At 35.9% G+C, this 19,173-nt stretch overlaps 1 pseudogene; it reads right to left on the bottom strand.

Annotated features, from left to right (window-relative positions):
* Positions 1-15,828: 15,828 nt before the first annotated feature.
* Positions 15,829-16,773, bottom strand: LOC105488787 (olfactory receptor 2D3-like; annotated as a pseudogene).
* Between the last annotated feature and the right edge of the window lie 2,400 nt (positions 16,774-19,173).

The raw sequence follows: 19,173 nt of genomic DNA, 5'->3' as shown, positions 1-19,173 counted from the left end.
GAAGGTTTTATTCCTGTTTATAGGTCAGCAACAAGAAAAGGAACACATATTGATGAGTAATTTAAAAACTGCGAGTAACTTATGTATTTTATTAATTAGAATTCAAAATGGAACTACTGATTTTTGTCTCTTAATAGCTTCCATATGAAAAAAACCTGCATTTTCCTTTTGCTCAGTAGCACTGACAATTGAAAACCACTTCTGATATTTTCTCCCTTTGAATCTTTTAAGAGCACCCTCAGGGGAGAAATCATCCTGAGTGTGCTATATGACCAAGCCTTGACTGGACCACCTAATGATTAAGAGTCCTTAGCTATGTCTACAGTGCTCATTACAGTGCATTCTTCCTTTTGTGTAGGTTTGAGAAGCAAACAAAATGATTTGCTTTAAACCAATTAAGTTTTTATATGCTAACTGATAACATTTATGAAGGCTGATTTTTAAAATTATATTAGCAAAATGATCCCAATGAAGCACTCTGAGTAGCAATGGGAAATTAGGCTAAAGGAAAATATAGTAGTCTGTGACCCTGTCCCTCACCCAAATTCTCCTGTCATTTATTTTCAACACATAAAGGGTGCTGATACACAATAAAAATAACTGCTTTATTAGTAGCTGTACTCAGTAACATCCTTAAACTATCCTCTAATGTGTCCTCCATATTCTTTTCCTTTTTTCTTTTTTTGCACAGGGTCTTTATAATAATAACATTAATTATTTTGTATTAGGCATTCTCCTGGTGGCCAGTCATTATTGAATTTTTTTTTTTTGCGTTCCCTGAAAAAAATCCTCTTGAAGTCAATATGAGGTAGTTATAATTCTCTCTGTTATACAGTTGATAAGACAAAGGCTTATAGAAATTCTCAAACTCGTTCCTGTGAACCTTGCTCATTATTTCTGTATTTTGCAATTATTTTTCTTTCTTCCTCAAAAACTGCTTGCAGAGATTAAACTTTTACACAGTTCTCTCTATCTTTCACATCCACTTCTGGGAGACAAGCCCACACAGCGTTTCCATTTCCATAGTTTTAGGACTAAGCCACAATAACAGAGTGATCAATAGGGACAAAAATAACAGTCAAGCATATTTTAACAGTTATTTTTCAACATTTTGGGAGGCTCTTACCCACTGGACAACAGGAAGTATTAAAGGAATAAATACTGAGAGGTGACAAACATGATTTGCCGATAATTTGATTATATATACTAAAAGAACCAAAAAGTCAATTCAACCTTGATAACTGATTGGAAATGTGGTTTGATGCAAGACAAGCAATTAAACATTCTTGTGTTACTATATACCAAAGATAACCAAATAAAAATTATTGCAAAAATAATTCCTTCACAAAAGGAACAATACCTAAATTTAACAAGGGGTACACAAGAAACATCCAAGACCTATTTAAAGAAAAGTGTGAAACATGATATCTGAATAGATAAACAGACACATTGATTTTATAAATAGAACCACAAAGTCTTACAGAAAAAATTCACTGAAATTCCAACCATGTTTACAGAGAATTTTTATAGAGGAATTTAACATACTTATTCCAAATTTTATCTAGATGAGTAATTCAATGACAAAACATATTTTAAATTTCCCCTTATTAATGTAATGAATACTGAGTAGACATAAAAAACTTCCCCAATAAACATAGTGTATGGACATATCTCATTACATATGGAAATTTGATACATGATAAATGTGGCATCCTAAATAAATATATTTATTAAAACAATAAAGGACAATTACTTCTTCACTTTTAAAATTATTTACGTATGCATGTATATCCATATCTATACACACATAATGTAAGGATAAGCAATAATTCAACCTAAATGTATTACATTTAAAAAAAATTTAGTTTTTTTTGGTGGGAATGCAGATTGGTACAGCCATTATGGAAAATAGTATGGAGGTTTCTAAAGAAAATAAAAATGGAACCACCATATGACCCAGCAATCTGTCTTCTGGGTATGTACCAAAAAGAAATGAAGTCACCACCTAGTAAAGATGCACTCCCATGTTCAATGCAGTATTATTCACAATGGCCAAGATATGGAAACAGTCTGTCAATGGAAAACTGGCATTTTAAAATACTAAAAAAGTGAGATACACACACACACACACACACACTTACACAATGGAATACTATTCAGTCCTTAAAAAGAATGAGATCTTGCCATTTGTCACAACATGGATGAACCTGGACAACATTATGCTAAATGAAATAAGTCAGACACAGAAAAAAAATAGTGAACAATCTCACTTGTATGTGGAATCTAAAAAGCAAAAATCAAATATACAGAGATAGTAAACAAAACAGTGGTTAACAGGGACAGGGCTGGGGTTGGAGGAAGAAATGGGAAGATGTAGGTTGAAGGAAAAAAGGTACAGATATGTAGAGATCTAATGTACAACATGAAGACTATTGGTAACAAAATTGTACTGTATTTGGGATTCATGCTAAATAAGTAGATTTTATCTGCTCTTGCCACAAAAATTATGAAAAATAGGAAACTGCATGAGATAATGTATACATTCGTTTCACTAGGTTAACCTTTTTGCTATTTATACATATATCATAACATCACATTGTTTACCTTAAATATACATAAATTATATTTTAATGAAACTCAGCTTTATATAAAATCAGGTAGTCTTTCTGTCTAGCTGATTATCTATCTATCTATCTATCTCTCTATCTATCTCTCTCTCTATCTATCATCTGTCTATCTATCATCTATCTCTCTAATTTTTGGATGGTGAAAGCTTTCCTAAACAGGTACCCAAATAAATCATAAAGGAAAATGCTAACAACTTGACTATTTACAAATATCAGATTTCTATGTAGTGGATGCCACTACATAGTTTGCTGAGAATGATGGTTTCCAGCTGCATCCATGTCCCTACAAAGGACACAAACTCATCCTTTTTGATGGCTGCATAGTATTCCATGGTGTATATGTGCCACATTTTCTTCATCCAGTCTGTCACTGATGGACATTTGGGTTGATTCCAAGTCTTTGCTATTGTGAATAGTGCCGCAATGAACATACGTGTGCATGTGTCTTTATAGCAGCATGATTTATAATCCTTTGGATATATACCCAGTAATGGGATGGCTGGGTCATATGGTACATCTAGTTCTAGATCCTTGAGGAATCGCCATACTGTTTTCCATAATAGTTGAACTAGTATACAATCCCACCAACAGTGTAAAAGTGTTCCTATTTCTCCACATCCTCTCCAGCACCTGTTGTTTCCTGACTTTTTAATGATTGCCATTCTAACTGGTGTGAGATGGTATCTCATTGTGGTTTTGATTTGCATTTCTCTGATGGCCAGTGATGATGAGCATTTTTTCATGTGTCTGTTGGCTGTCTGAATGTCTTCTTTTGAGAAATGTCTGTTCATATCCTTTGCCCACTTTTGGATGGGGTTGTTTGTTTTTTTCTTGTAAATTTGTTTGAGTTCTTTGTAGGTTCTGGATATTAGCCCTTTGTCAGATGAGTAGATTGCAAAAATTTTCTCCCATTCTGTAGGTTGCCTGTTCACTCTGATGGGAGTTTCTTTTGCTGTGGAGAAGCTCTTTAGTTTAATTAGATCCCATTTGTCAATTTTGGCTTTTGCTGCCGTTGCTTTTGGTGTTTTAGACATGAAGTCTTTGCCCATGCCTATGTCCTGAATGGTACTACCTAGGGTTTCTTCTAGGGTTTTTATGGTATTAGGTCTAACATTTAAGTCTCTAATCCATCGTGAATTAATTTTCACTATAAACAAAATAAAAATATAAGTAAAATAATCTGGGGAAATATCTGCAAAAAATTAAAAAAGAATTTTATTATTATATTTAGTACATAAAGACCTCTTAAAAATTAGTAATAGGCCAGGTGCGGTGGCTCATGCCTGTAATCCCAGCACTTTGGGAGGCCAAGGCGGGCGGATCACAACGTCAGGAGTTCGAGACAAGCGTGGCCAACATGGTGAAGCCCTGTCTCTACCAAAAACACAAAAAAATTAGCCGGGCGTGGTGGTGCGCGCCTGTAATCCCAGCTACTCAGGAGGCTGAGGCAGGAGAATCGCTTGAACCCGGGAGGCAGAGGTTGCAGTGAGCCGAGATCGTGCCGTTGCACTCCAGCCTGGGTGACAGAGCTAGACTCCGTGTCAAAAAAAAAAAAAAAAAAAAAAAAAAAAAAGAGTAATAAAAGACTTATAACTCATTATGCAAGGTCTTTAATTCCTGTCCACAAAATGGATAAAACTGAACAATAAACATGAAACAAGAACATGTACATTAAAACAACAAACGAGATATAATATTTTGCCTTTTAGGTAAAATTTCTAAGGATATTACTTCTAAGTTTGATAATATAGTAAGACTACTATAATAGGTAATTAAGTGAAAAGCAAGTCATCATGCTTTATATGTGATACATCATTTTAATCTTTTAAATGAAGTGTAAATGGGTGCGTATGTTTGGATATATATGGGTATATGGGTATTTGTGTTTATATTTGTACAGATGTTTCTCCTACAGTGAGAGTCCACAGATCATGAACTGCTGTCAGCTATAAGGGGGTGGCACAGCTCTCTGATTAGCTCTGGAGGTTCTGAAGGTGTACTGCAGATTTGAATTTTGGCCTCTCTAGTTGATGTTTGGCCAACAGCAAATCACTTAGCTTTTCTGGGCCTAGCTTTCTTCAACTGTAATATGGTGTTGTAAGTAATACATATCTAATAGTGTTTATGTAAAGATTAAATAAAATATAAGCCATTTAAATAATTAAGGTCAGTAAACAAGCCTAGCTCATAATATTATATAATATCCCATTATAATAATGGGATCATGATCTATAAGTAACTAAAAAATTATGATGGTAGCTGTTAAGGACAAAACATAGTAACACATGGCTGATGTATTTGACTGAGGAAGATGATTATTGTCATTAACTATTTTTACCCTTAACATTCTTTTTCTTTGCTTATCCTTTGAGACTGAAACTGTATTGCTAGCAAAATTCAAAGTCAAGGCCAAATGTGGTAAGAGAGAATGAGGGGCATCTAAGCATATAGAATAAAGGACAAGGGCAAGCATTGGTTAGATTTAATCAGGTTAGTCTCTCTCTCTTTTTAGAAACTCTTTTTGTATTATGTTAAAATTTCAAATATATAAAGTGGAAAAAAACAGTAAATTAAATCTCAAGTACCTAACCTTAAGATTCAAATGTTCTGATCAATTTTGCTTAGTTAATCAGAGTTTGACTATAATAACAAAGTATATCTAAAACAACATAAAAACTTCTGTATTATTGAAAGTCTAAAAATTAAGATTGTCATATAAGTCTGACAATAGAACCTAAACTTTCCCTAAAGTTAAAAATAAAAAAACCCCCATACATAAGGATTCATAGAAATTCATTATTAAGTCATAGCAGAAGAGTTTATATACATGGTTTGTAGATCCATAGAAAATTGTTAATAGTGATTAACTCCGGGGAAGTGGAATTCTGTTGGGAACAGGGCAAATGGATACAGGGGGAATTTCATTTTTTAATGCTTATCTATATTGTTTTATTTTATAACCTAGATCTCATTTTTTAAGTAAAGAAAGAAAACAAGAATGTTTTAAAATAAGTGCATTTAAAAATAAAATATGAATAAATTATGATGATAGAATACAGACAATATAAACCGTAACTAATAATAAAGATAATGTTAGAGTGTTGCAAAAACAGAAAGACAAATTGTTGGATCAGAGTAGAAATCAGAATCAACAAAGGCTGCCTAAGAATAAGATAAATGCTAAAGTTAGCATTTTCAATAGACAAGTGCATATAATTCAACAAATCATGCACCAAGTACACACTAGAAAAGAAAACACTGATACATGTGACTCAAAATATTTTATATATATATATAGTTCACAAAGTAAAATGTGAATAATGAAATGGAGAGATTACTGTAATGTATGTAGCAGATCAAGTATTAATATCTTTAGTATAGAAAGTATTATGAAAAAATAATAAGGAAATAAATGATAAATATTACAAGAGAAAAAGTGTAAGCATGAATTGACAATTCATGGTAAATTTTAGTCTCAGTACCATTTAACAAAGGGAAATTAAAATTAGATGTCTTTTTTACTCATCAGATTGACACAATATTTAAAAATTTATAATATTCAGTAGTAATAAAGTTCTTGTCTTACTGGAAATACAAATTATTAAAATCTGCATGAGTGGTAAGTTGTTAATATAGAGCAAGGTATTAAAATGAATAATATACTTTAATAAAGTGTATTTAATCTTAATACTTTGTAATAAAAATAAAATGTTTTGTCAAAGCTGTGGACAAAATAAATTTGTGTGGATGTTTGTTATAGTATTAGTTATAATTACAAAGCTTGGAAAAAAAGACAAATACTCTTAAGTAAATATAGAACATCCAAATGATAAAATACTATGCAGCCACCAAAAATCTATGCCAAATATTTCATAACATAAAAAATGTCTGCAAGATGTTTAAGACAAAAAAGTGGAGTAAAAGTATTTTCCACTGTAATTATCATTTTAAAATTTGGCTCTTCAAGGTGTGCATGTGTGTTTTTCTGAGTGATGAGATTACAAGTGTCTTTTCCTTTTCATCTTTTTGCGATTTTATAGTTTCTATATATGCTATAACAAAAATATTTTTTACAATCAGAAAATAATTAATAATCTGGACCCTTCTTATTTCTTTATCCTCATCTCTTCCCTTTTTCTATCCTCCAGCTTTATGTTCTGGAAAGTTGCACACATCCTTTCCTAAAGTTGCTGTTTATTGAGAGGCCCTGTATTAAGCTGTTTGTATGCCTTATCTCATTTGATCTTCAGAATGTTCTTACTCTGCCCATTTTATGTAGATAATGGAACTGACCAGTAAGGTGATAAGGTACATTTTCTAGGAGTGAATACCTGGGATTGGACCCCAGGTGCCCAGATCCAAGTTCCATGTTCTTCATCACTACACATATTGCCTCTTTTAAAAAATTTAATAATTTTGAAATAATAATTAAGGAGATAGAGCAGGCCAAGAGTGAAATCAAGCTGACTCTAATTTTGCTGTACACTAATACCAACACTAGCTGCCTTTCTTAAAACTTACTAGTTTTGGCCGGGCGTGGTGGCTCACTCCTGTAATCCCAGCACTTTGGGAGGCCGAGGTGTGTGGATCACTCGGCCAGGAGATCGAGACCATCCTGGCTAACAGGGTGAAACTCCGTCTCTACTAAAAATACAAAAAATTAGCCGGGCGAGGTGGCAGGCGCCTGTAGTCCCAGCTACTTGGGAGGCTGAGGCAGGAGAATGGCGTGAACCCGGGAGGCGGAGCTTGCAGTGAGCCGAGATCGCGCCACTGCACTCCAGCCTGGGAGACACAGCGAGACTTCCTCTCAAAAAACAAAACAAAACAAAACAAAACAAAAAAAACTTACTTATTAATTTTTTCTTTGCTTTTCTTGATTTTACTTTTATTCCTTTAATTCCATTATCAAACATTCCCAATACCTCTCACTTTAAAGAGAAAAAAACAACACAAGTCACAATAACCAAGAGTTGGAAATGTCTATCAATGAATGAAGGGATAAACCAAATTTGGTATGCACAAAAATGGAATATTATTTAGCCTTTAAAAAGAAGAAAATCCTTCACATGTTGCAATAAGGAAGAATCTTGAGGACAATTATGCTAAGTGAAATAAACCAATCATAAAATTACAAATGCTGAATGATTCCACTTACATAAAATATCTAAAGTAGTCAAACTTCATAGAAACAGAAAGTAAAGTGATGGTTTGCAGTGGCTAAGGAGAGGGAGAAATGGGGAGTTGTTGAATGAGTGTAGAATTTCAGTTTTGCAAGATGAGCCGCTAGAGATCCGTTTTACAGCAATGTGAATATAATTAGCGCTACTGAGCTGTGTGCACCTAAAAATGGTAAAGATGATAAATTTTGTGTGGCTTCTAAACCACTATTTATAAAAATTATATTCTTTGAAGAAAAGAGAAAACCAGTGCAACCTCCCTTGATTCTATTATTCTTTGTATCTATTATATAAATTTTGTTTATTCTTTTATTATTAGATTTATTAAATACATGTCCAGCACTTACTGCTTCTACTTTGTATCACATCACTGGCCTCTCAAATCCTTTCAATCTCATGTTTGTTTCCATGATTGTATTGCATCCATGATTCTATCAAAGCCATTATGTTTTCTTATCCCATATCCTCTTCAGTCTTTATGAGACTTGGTATAATTTAACTATAAATAGTTCTGAAAATCTGTTGTTTCTGTGATTGTAGGATACTGTATTTTTCTGCATTTCTTCTTGTGTTCTACTAATCATGCTCTCTTAACCTTATTTCCAAGTTGATACTTCTGTTTTCTTCTATATTGTCTACATCTTATATGGAAAAACAAATCACAAAAAAATGCAAAATGCTACTACTAGAAAATTGTTAATTCTTATCTCAGTTTCTTATTTTAAACAGCTTTATTGAGGTATAATCAACATATAAACATTGTATATGCTTAACGTGTACAACTTGATATTTTGATATATACACATTGCAAAGTGATCACCACGATCAAGCTAATTAACATATCCTTTTCATACAGTGGTAAAAAGGAGATGTTAATTTTCATTTCCTTTTTCACCCTGTGTTGAAAAGACTTAATTTAAGATCTACCCTCCAAGCAGATTTCAGTGCATAATACATTATTATAATGTACATGATGTACATGTACATTAGATCTCAAGGTCTTACTCATTTTGCCTAAATTATATTTCGTACGCTTTGATCATCACTCCATTTCTTCCATTCTTTTAATTGTCTTCCAATTCTTTGAGTGGTTTGTCTACTGCCAATGTGCACAACAATCATTTTTACCTCTTTTCTCAACTTTTATCCTAGGCTTCAGCCAAAAATACTCTGCAGTTCTCCTAAATTTCACATTTCTCACAAGAACATTCTGACTTCTTTAGCTTTAACCATTCATTAATTGCCTAGAGACAGCTTTAATGTGATGACTTTCTAAAGTTCTTTACTTAGTCTAGAAGGCATTATTGACCTTTATCTTTACAATGTCCAGAAAATATTTGCACATGCTTCCTTTCATGCAGTTGTTACAGTCTTTTATATTTGTTTACTCGTTTGTTTCCCTGGACAGACTTGCTGTTTGAAGGTAGTGGAACATAAATCATTTATTTCTATCATCTGTATTTCAATATCACCTGACACACAGTACAGTTTTAATAAAAATTAGTTTAATGAATTGAATAAGCAGACTCATGCCTAGAACCACATCAACATAATCACTCCCTCAAGAGAAGTGTGAGTGAGCAGAGGGGGCTATGTTGGCTGTTGAGACTTTGGACTCTGACCTGGGGGTGGGAAGATCTTGACTTAGAAAGTTCCAGGATTGATCACCCGGTGAAAGGGAGATTATGGATGCACTGTCAGCAACATCTCCATGAAGACGGGTGAGGTCAATGTGACAGGGACTAAGGATAGGGAGGAGGGCTGCATGCCTGCTCATGTAGACTACCATGCTCACACAGCCTTGTGTGGCAATCCAGGGATGTCTGACTACAAGCAGTTTCTGTCTGTGTATCTGGGGCCAGAGGCTCAGGTTCTATCCTAATCTTGCTGGCTCTCAATGCCTAAACTCACCTGGCTAAGAAGAATGAGGAAAGGAGCCCTGAATGGGGTGCACTTAGGCAACAAGGGGCAGAGAAGAATCTGATAAATTAGCTTTTATTGCAGAAGGAAAGACAGCAGGTATCTATAGCCCTTGCAGTCTCTCTGGCATCTTTGGTCGAGGAGGAGTTACAATACAGAATTCATGAGGGCATTACTCAGAGAAGCAACAAAGGAGAGCACATATTCTCTCCAGAAGCCTGATGATAAACAGAGAGAAGCAAAGGAAGGAAAGGCAAAGTCCTCATGAACAGAATCAAGATTTCACACTTCTTAAAAAGATTAATTACTCCTCAGCATCCTAACCACTCTCACCTGGAGCACTGGCATGAGACAAGCACAGGACAAAGTGCAGCGATGAAGAGATAAGCAATGAAAGAAGAAAGTTGTGATTTCTGCAGGGTGCTAATCCATATTCTACTAGGCACTCTCCTCTTCAATTTACCAAATATGCTGAGGTTGGGACATCATCTGGGCCAAGCGTTATTCCAACTCAATTCAAGGAGCACCATCTTATTAAAGGACACAATCCCAAATTCACCTGGGAATAAGCCTGGAGGATTTCCTTAAAGGAAATCTTTAAACCCGAGGTCCAAGAGCTATCACAATCAGGATATTCCCTGGAGCAGTCAGTGATGTTAACTTTTTAAACTTTTCTACAATAAGAAAAATCAATGGGCATTTTAAATTGTAATCTCAAACTGAAATACCTGAATCTCATCTGATGTCAGGTATTAGACTGTTTCTCAAACCAACCTGTGGACCTCTGGGGTCTCCAAGTACTTTGTCATGTTTTTTAAAATAGAGGTTTCAGTAATGATAATGTAAAAGGTAACTGACGTAAACATATTCTGCATCTGGATGATGCCTGCTAAACTGAGAACTACCAGAAGAATTCAGAACTCTGCATTTGTACTCAAAATGCTCTAATTGTCTTCTGCTAATGGGGAAAACACACTAGAGGTACATGGTGTAGTACAATATGTCATGACTGTTTAAATGAAGGCTTTATTGTATCTTTCAAAATGCAGAAGAACAATGTGAGAACTAAGTCAGCACATAACACAGGACCATATAAATGTGTCCAAAGGATAATTCTTGATTTTCCCAGAGTCTTCCTTTTGAGTTTTCCCCAGAATCCACAGCATTGCTCAGGCCAAAGATTTAGTAAGGATATTTCTTTCCTCTCTCTTTTCAGTTTTCACATCCTATATACTCATGTGTTAGTATCTTCTCTGCCTCTCCATTGCTACAATCCTAGTTTAGCCCATCATTTCTTACCTGGGCTACTACAATAGAACCAATCTCACTGGTCGCTTTTCCTGCTTCCATGCTTATCCCCACAATTAATTACAGCACTCAAAGTGACCCTCCAAGACATAGTATCAAATGGCTTTCCATTGAACATAAAATAAAATCAATCACGTTTGAGAACTTCCAAGGCTACCATAGTTTAATTTGTGTCATTTAAAAAGGTATGTCCACCTGGAAGCTCTGAATGTGACCATCTTTGTAATAAATATTTTTGCAGATGTAATTAAGGAAAATCTCAAGAAGAAATTATCCTGGATTAGGGTGGGTCCTACATCTGGCCTCTGCCTGTTCTGTGACATTCATTACCACTCTCTTGTCACTCAGTCTCCAGACACATCTTCTTTCTCCGCCCTGATCTCAAACATCGTATTTCCATCCAAGCCATTAGACTCCCTATTCTCTCTGCCTGGACCCTTTTCCCTCACATCTTTCCTCGGTTGGTTCTTTGTTCTCCACCTTTTTGTCACAGCACAAATATTAATTGCTGTGAATATAAAATGTCCTTTAACCATCAGATGGTCTTTCTACCTACTTAAAATTGCAACCTACCTCCTCTTGTTTTTATTTTCTCACAGCACTTATTAACATCAGACATATTATGTGCTGTGCTTATTTGTTTATTTTGTATCACCCTCTTTCAAAATATAAGTTCTAGAAAAGAAGGAATTGTGACCATAGTTTATTGCTATGCATTCAGCATCTAGAAGATTAATAAATAAGTTAGATGGACTCAGTCTGTTACTAAAATTGATATTATATGAGTTGATTAAATACAAAAGTAATGATCATACAACCTGTGGCAGAAGTGAAAGAAAATTTATTACCTTTAAAATGTGAAAAACTATTTGTTCTAGAAAACATGGATATTTCCCAGAACAATGTAACTACAGTAGCCTGTTAATGTCTCAAGTGCTATACATTCATCTAGACACTGCTGCACAGTCATTGATGGTCTGGCATCTAGTCAGAAGTTGGTGCTTTCATTTAAAAATTATTGTCACTATTTGTATTTTCTTACCTTGTTGACTCCACCACTTTCTTGTTGGTGACCAGTTATATAATGTTTTATGAACTCAAAGTGATTCAGGAGCACTTTTTCATTGATCATTCCAATTATATTATATAACTTCCCTATTACTTAATGGCAAGAAAAGAGAGCGTGGTCATGAGACAGCAGTATGTCTAAGAATAGCTGCTCTATTTAACACTGCTTCTCAAAGGATCTGTAGTGCAGAGCCAGTTTTTTTTTTCTTTTTTGTACTTTTGAAATTTTCCATACACTAAGGACTGATACTTTTGTAAAGCATATATATCACTTGCAGTTCACAGAAAGGTCCTAGCTCATGGATCACACTTTGAGTAACACTGATTTATAGTATTGGATTTTATAACACAAGCAGAAATGTGAGATATGAATTTCTAGGTAATACTATACCTTTGTTAGTTGTGATTTTCGAAGATTTTGTTTCAATGCCTCCTTAGGTTGAGAACCTAGTGATCTTTCTATTTATGAAAGGAGAATGGCATGCTAGTCACTGTTTTTGAACAGTTGGACACAATTTTTCTTCCATTTCCAAGGAGTGCGATTGTCCCTTGAGATGGGCTTTTCAAACCACTACAGTCTTCCATCATCTGTGATGCACATGATACCTTGCACACAACTTGACCTCTGTGGGACAAACATTGCCTATTTTTTGAACTTTCAACTTAATCACTTAACAAATCTGTAGGTTGATAAAACCAAAAGTGCTGGTATTGGTATACTGACAATTGACCAGAGCTTTAGGTTGGGAATGTTATAATCTGACTAAATCAATATATAGGATTTATTCTGTGAGCAGTTTTATAAGCTTATGTCTGCATGATAATTCTCTGTAGCATGCCACATATTAAGACCCTTTTGTAGAGTCATCCTTATCTCAAAACTGTTTCACAGTCTCAGTCTTTTCTAATAGGTAGTAACCATTGTTTTAAAAGCCAGCATGCTACTATTTGTCACTCTCTACCCACCAACCCACTTTTCATGGGACAACAATATGCAGATGACTCCAGAATCTTGGACTGACCATTATATGTGCAAAACAAACATATGGACTGACTTTTTCTGTCCTAATATTAATTATTACATAAACTTTGGGTAGTCCTCATTCCCTTTGATAGCACAGACGGCAACATATTAAGTGCTGTAGGGTACAAAATTGCTTATAGCAGTAGGCAAGTTACCAGGGATGTGGGTTTAGATATTTACATGATTAATCAAGAAAGGTCTTTGATAGATAAGCACCGAAATGAAATGATTTCAGTAGGATTTATTATCTCCTTTCTTATACTGCAATTAAACAATACTTCTCAGTTTTGTTTTTTTATATGCCATATTTGATATTATAAGCTATGTATATATTCCTATATATATCTACAAAAAACACATATTGATCCTAAAATTCTGCCTAATACTTTAGAAATATCAATTTATATGTGTTAGTTCACACATTTTAGGTACGTTAGCCTTTGAATTATTAGCCTTGTGTATTAGTTCGTTCATGCAGTGCTTTAAAGAAATACCCGAAACTGGGTAATTTATAAGGAAAAGAGGTTTAATTGGCATATGGTTCTGTAGGCTGTGCAGGCTTCTGCTTCTGGGGAGGCATCACCAAAACTTACAATCATGGTTGAAGGCAAAGGGGAAGCGAGCACATCTTACATGGCAGGAGCAGGAGTTGGGGGCGGGGAGGTGCTATACACTTTAAACAAGCAGAACTCTTGAGAACTCTGATAAGACAGCACTAGGGGGATGGTGCTAAACCATAAGAAAGCATCCCCATGATCTAATCACCTCCCACCGGCCCTCTCCTCCAACACTGCGGATTACAATTTGATGTGAGATTTGGGTGGGGACACAAATCCAAATTACATCACCTTGCATTTTTACAGTTCGTAAGTCCAACTTTCTTTTATTACCCAACATTTAGAGATAGTTCAGTGGCTGATGAAAATAGGATGCCAATTTCACAAAAGATCTGCTTCTTTTTATATTATCATCTTAGTCCACATAATCTGAAAACCGTAAACACCATATGTATACAGTGAATTGACTATTTCATGCATTTATTTTCCCACACAGAATCAGTTTATATACAATACATTCAATTCAGCAAGGACACCATCATATAGAATAAACAGCACTAGATAGTAAGGACAGGCCATGGACACTGAAGATGTAGCAGCTAGAAGTCAAGACAGAAAGGTTGACTCGTATCAAGGTCAACCCATTTTCTATGGCTCATGTCATCCTTCACCCATAATTGCTTTATTTGTAGATACATTAAGAGGATATAATGAAGTGAGACATGAGCTCCAAGTTTAAACTGCTTCCAGGAAAAAAATAAAGTGCCTCTATACTTTTCCCACTTCACAAAAAGCAGGTTTTCCTAAGGTTAGCGGCACTAGTTTTTGTAGGACTAGAGCTCCTATAGAGGGCTACATAGCAAATGGGTAGGATGAGTCAGGGGATATATGTAAATCTAGAAAAGAAGACTTCTCTATACAAAGTAATGGGACATGTTTGTGTCATGGGAAATTTTCCAAGAGATATGAACCATGGAGGGGAGAATGAGCAGGACAGGGATGGTGCTCAATTTACATGGCTCACAGGCCTGCATCGGGGGTGGAAATTGGTAGTTTCTTACATACCAATAAAGTATTGGGTCCATTCCGCTTGATATCTAGTGTTAGACCTTCAGTTTGAGGGTAGGGAACAGGATAACAGTGGACTTTCTTCTAAAAGAGAGAAGTGTGCCTGATGAACACAGGTGAGAATCTAGGTATGTCACTGATAGTGCCTCTGCCATAACAGAGAACTGTTGCAGTAGATAAAAGAGACTGAATGGGACCAACTCATCTCTCAGAGAAAACTCTACCTTCTGGGATTGCTTCCCATGTGTCAGTCATTCTATTGCACTTCCCACAGAGGAGAACTTTATGGATACTGGCAAAATCAAACTTACAGAGGAGAGGAGAGCTTGTCTGAGGGGGATCAGCTGTGGAGTGTTGGTGTCACAGGGTTTCTGACATGACAGTTTTGGTGTGAGAAGGTTGCTTTTCAATTCCAGTTTCCTCAAGCCGGCAATTATCCTTAAAAGGAGGCAGTGGGCAAGGTATCAAAGATATTTGTTAGAGTGTGAGATCCCAAACCTTGTTGTTTAGGACAACAGCTTCCCTATGTGTGATTAAACTGGCTATAGTGGTAGATTGGAATTCCACAAATCAAAGAAATATTCACAGTATCAGAGCTTCATGGGAAAAAATCATTGACATTTCCCCACTGGAAATTGGGGAATCTAGCTTACTGACCTCTGCTATGATTTCAAAATCAATGGATAGCTATAGATGACGTTGGCATGAGATGAGTTTAACAAGCAGCTGTGGAGTTTAGAGACAAAAGGGGATATCCCTAGGTGAACATGGATTGGTGCACTGTAAGGCACAACATGTAAAAGAAGATTTTATTCACTGTAAAAATATTCTTTCATATACTAGCCAAAAAGCGTTATGAGGCAAATGAGTTGCAGCCTCAGAGAATAAGCCTGAGCAAGACTGCATTAGACAAATCTGAAAACATTCCTAGGGATGCAAGGGCACCTGTATGACTTTTGCTGATGTCTCAGACTAGAGATGTTTCAGGGAAAAAAAGCTGTTAAAGATGTTGAACCACTTTGGAATGTCTCTGCCCCCTGATTATATACCAATATGAAGACTACTGCCTCTGAGAGACACTATTTTCCAAATACTTTCCTAAATGCTTCTTTCACATCCTTGTTCCTCAGGCTATAAATGAAAGGGTTAATCACTGGTGTTATGACTGAGTAGAACACTGAGACCACTTTATCCCCTTTATTCATTTGCTTCAAATTAGGCTGCATGTAGGTAAATATTGTTGACCCGTAGAATAAGAAAACAACAATGAAATGGGATCCACAGGTAGAGAACAACTTTAGCCTCCCCTCCTCTGACTGTATTTGAATTACAGTGGAGATAATATTCCAGTAGGAGAAAAGGATGAGAGAGGCAGGACCTAGCAGAATTACAACACCTATTGCAAAGATGGTCATTTCTGTGCTGTAGGTATCTGCTGAAGCCAGTTTCAGGAGGGCAGGAGGCTCACAAAAATAATGATTAATTATATTCTGTCCCTGATATGGGAGACATAAAGTGAATGTGGTATCTACTAAAGACACAAATGCTCCACTGGCCCAGCACCCCGTGACCAGCTGAACGCAAATTCTCTGGGTCATGAGAGTGGAATAGCGCAGGGGCTTGCAGACAGCCACATAGCGGTCATAGGACATCACTGCTAGAAGTGAACTCTCTGCACACCCTGCTGTTAGGAAGAAAAGCATTTGAATTGAGCACCTAGTAAAAGAGATGGTCTTTCTCATGACCAGCAAATGGGATAGCATCTGGGGAACAATAGCTGTAGAGAAACAGAGATCAGTAAATGAGATTTTTAAGGAAGAAGTACATTGGTGTGTGAAGTCGAGAGTCAACCTGAATTAGGAGTATGATGAGCAGATTCCCAAACATAGTCAACAGGTAGATGATAAGAAATATCACAAACAGCAGAATCTGGGTTTGATGATCAGAAGAAAAGCCCAGCAAGATGAATTCAGTCAGATAGGTTTGGTTTTCTTTGTTCATTGACATTTATTTCTGTCTATAAATTAGCATAATTAGTACAATCAAACATTGACTATGATGGCGTGCCAAAAACCGAAAGTGAAGGTCTCATTGGAGGAACAAGTGTTCTGATGTAGAAAAATTTTGTAAATATTGAGCACACTTGATTTATAATTTTTCTATCTCTATATTTCTACTAAAGCCATGTGGTTGGTAGATACAGAGAATTCAGGAATATGCCTTCTTGTTGCTCCTTGTTGGTAGAACGTTATCATTCATAGAGCCATTGTTCAACAATTGTGTGGCTAATGTCAAAAAATGTCTTTATGGAAAATTACATGTTGTTTGTCTGAACTAAAGAAAAAGGATGCAAATATATGAATTTGAAAATAAAAAAGATTTCTTTCTCTTGCCTGATTGCCCTAGCCAGAACTTCCAACACTATGTTGAATAGGAGTGGTGAGAGAGGGCATCCCTGTCTTGTGCCAGTTTTCAAAGGGAATTTTTCCAGTTTTTGCCCATTCAGTATGATATTGGCTGTGGGTTTGTCATAAATAGCTCTTATTATTTTGAGGTACATTCCATCAATACCGAATTTATTGAGCGTTTTTAGCATGAAGGGCTGTTGAATTTTGTGAAAAGCCTTTTCTGCATCTATTGAGATAATCATGTGGTTCTTGTCTTTGGTTCTGTTTATATGCTGGATTATGTTTATTGATTTGCGAATGTTGAACCAGCCTTGCATCCCAGGGATGAAGCCCACTTGATCATGGTGGATAAGCTTTTTGATGTGCTGCTGAATCCGGTTTGCCAGTATTTTACTGAGGATTTTTGCATCGATGTTCATCAGGGATATTGGTCTAAAATTCTCTTTTTTTGTTGTGTCTCTGCCAGGCTTTGATATCAGGATGATGTTGGCCTCATAAAATGAGTTAGGGAGGATTCCCTCTTTTTATATTGATTGGAATAGTTTCAGAAGGAATGGTACCAGCTCCTCCTTGTACCTCTGGTAGAATTCGGCTGTGAATCCATCTGGTCCTGGACTTTGTTTGGTTGGTAGGCTATTAATTATTGCCTCAATTTCAGAGCCTGCTATTGGTCTATTCAGGGATTCAACTTCTTCCTGGTTTAGTCTTGGTAGAGTGTAAGTGTCCAGGAAATTATCCATTTCTTCTAGGTTTTCTAGTTTATTTGCGTAGAGGTGTTTATAGTATTCTCTGATGGTAGTTTGTATTTCTGTGGGGTTGGTGGTGATATCCCCTTTATCATTTTTAATTGCATCTATTTGATTCTTCTCTCTTTTCTTCTTTATTAGTCTTGCTAGCGGTCTGTCAATTTTGTTGATCTTTTCAAAAAACCAACTCCTGGATTCATTGATTTTTTGGAGGATTTTTTGTGTCTCTATCTCCTTCAGTTCTGCTCTGATCTTAGTTATTTCTTGCCTTCTGCTAGCTTTTGAATGTGTTTGCTCTTGCTTCTCTAGTTCTTTTAATTGTGATGTAGGGTGTCAATTTTAGATCTTTCCTGCTTTCTCTTGTGGGCATTTAGTGCTATAAATTTCCCTCTACACACTGCTTTAAATGTGTCCCAGAGATTCTGGTATGTTGTATCTTTGTTCTCATTGGTTTCAAAGAACATCTTTATTTCTGCCTTCATTTCGTTGTGTACCCAGTAGTCATTCAGGAGCAGGTTGTTCAGTTTCCATGTAGTTGAGCGGTTTTGATTGAGTTTCTTAGTCCTGAGTTCTAGTTTGATTGCACTGTGGTCTGAGAGACAGTTTGTTATAATTTCTGTTCTTGTACATTTGCTGAGGAGTGCTTTACTTCCAATTATGTGGTCAATTTTGGAATAAGTGCGATGTGGTGCTGAGAAGAATGTATATTCTGTTGATTTGGGATGGAGACTTCTATAGATGTCTGTTAGGTCTGCTTGCTGCAGAGATGAGTTCAATTGCTGGATATCCTTGTGAACTTTCTGTCTCGTTGATCTGTCTAATGTTGACAGTGGAGTGTTGAAGTCTCCAGGAAAAGAAGAAGTCAAATTGTCCCTCTTTGCAGATGACATGATTGTATATTTAGAAACCCCATTGTCTCAGCCCAAAATCTCCTTAAGCTGATAAGAAACTTCAGCAAAGTCTCAGGATACAAAATTAATGTGCAAAAATCACAAGCATTCTTATACACCAGTAACAGACAAACAGAGAGCCAAATCAGGAATGAACTTCCATTCACAATTGCTTCAAAGAGAATAAAATACCTAGGAATCCAACTTACAAGGGATGTAAAGGACCTCTTCAAGGAGAACTACAAACCACTGTTCAGTGAAATAAAAGAGGACACAAACAAATGGAAGAACATAACCATGCTCATGGATAGGAAGAATCAATATCGTGAAAATGGCCATACTGCCCAAGGTAATTTATAGATTCAATGCCATCCCCATCA

This window comes from Macaca nemestrina, chromosome 12 (assembly GCF_043159975.1).
Source record: "Macaca nemestrina isolate mMacNem1 chromosome 12, mMacNem.hap1, whole genome shotgun sequence".
Lineage (NCBI taxonomy): Eukaryota > Metazoa > Chordata > Mammalia > Primates > Cercopithecidae > Macaca > Macaca nemestrina.
The sequence above is the reverse complement of the archived record's forward strand: the minus strand, read 5'-3'. Positions and strand labels throughout refer to the sequence as shown.